Source organism: Gossypium arboreum, chromosome 1 (assembly GCF_025698485.1).
Source record: "Gossypium arboreum isolate Shixiya-1 chromosome 1, ASM2569848v2, whole genome shotgun sequence".
NCBI classification, from domain to species: Eukaryota; Viridiplantae; Streptophyta; class Magnoliopsida; order Malvales; family Malvaceae; genus Gossypium; species Gossypium arboreum.
In genome coordinates, this window is record NC_069070.1 from 77,637,477 (window position 1) to 77,638,498 (window position 1,022).

The 1,022-nt window shown below is 34.0% G+C and overlaps 1 non-coding gene across 1 annotated transcript; it reads left to right on the plus strand.

The window, feature by feature from the left end:
• Positions 1-107, plus strand: LOC128282247 (small nucleolar RNA R71). Its single transcript, XR_008272459.1, has one exon. It is a non-coding gene; the product is annotated as a small nucleolar RNA R71 (small nucleolar RNA).
• Positions 108-1,022: the final 915 nt, after the last annotated feature.

The following is a 1,022-nucleotide window of genomic DNA, read 5'->3' on the forward strand; positions in this document are numbered from 1 at the left end:
AACCCATGGTGAGGGCACTTTCTCAATAGATCATTGTATCTCTCCCATGCTTCATAAAGTGTTTCTAGATCCATCTGCACAAAAGAAGAAATATCATTCCTCAACTTAGCTATTTTAGCCGGCGAAAAATATTTAAGTAAAAATTTTTCGGTTATTTGTTCCCAAATAGTAATTGACCCTCGTGGTAACAAGTTCAACCACTGTTTAGTTTTGTTCCTCAATGAAAAGGGAAACAACCAAAGACGAATGACATCATTAGAAACACCATTGATTTTAAAAGTGTTACAAAACTCTAGAAAATTTGCAAAGTGAGTGTTTGGGTCCTCATCTTGCAAACCATCAAACTGAACAAATTATTGTATCATTTGAATCGTGTTAGGTTTCAGTTCAAAATTATTTGCAGTAATAGCAGGCGTAACTATACTCGACTCAGTTCCTCTTAAATTAGGTTTAGCATAATCATACATAGTGTATGAAGCAGGATTCTAATTTACTGGATCAGCAGCAATCGCAGAAGGTAGCGAATTTTCTTGATTTTCAGCCATCTCCTCGATTGTGGTGGAAATATCGTCCTCTTGCTCTTCCTCTATGTCACGTAAGCTTCACCTAATTTCTCTTCGGTTTCTGCAAGCTATGTGTTCTATCTCACTATCAAAAAGTAATGGTCTCGACGGGTTTCTTCTAGTCATAAACTATAAAAACCTGCCAGAAGAAAAAAAAATTAGTAAAATTAACAAAACTAAAATAAAATTGAAATTGCAATGAAATAAATGGCTAAAGTAATTAAAATTAAATATTCCTAATATCTTAGTTCCCCAGCAACGACGCTAAAAATATGATGTGAACAAATCTTGATAAGTTTTAAATTTATAATTGACCGTTCTTGAAAACTAACTATTATCACAACAAAGGCAAGCGCACCTTATCGAACAGTAGTATAGCTTATGGCAAGACCGGGATGTCGAGCCCAAGGGAACTAAAAGTAATAGTATTAACTTTCTTTTTATTATCTAACCTAAAAA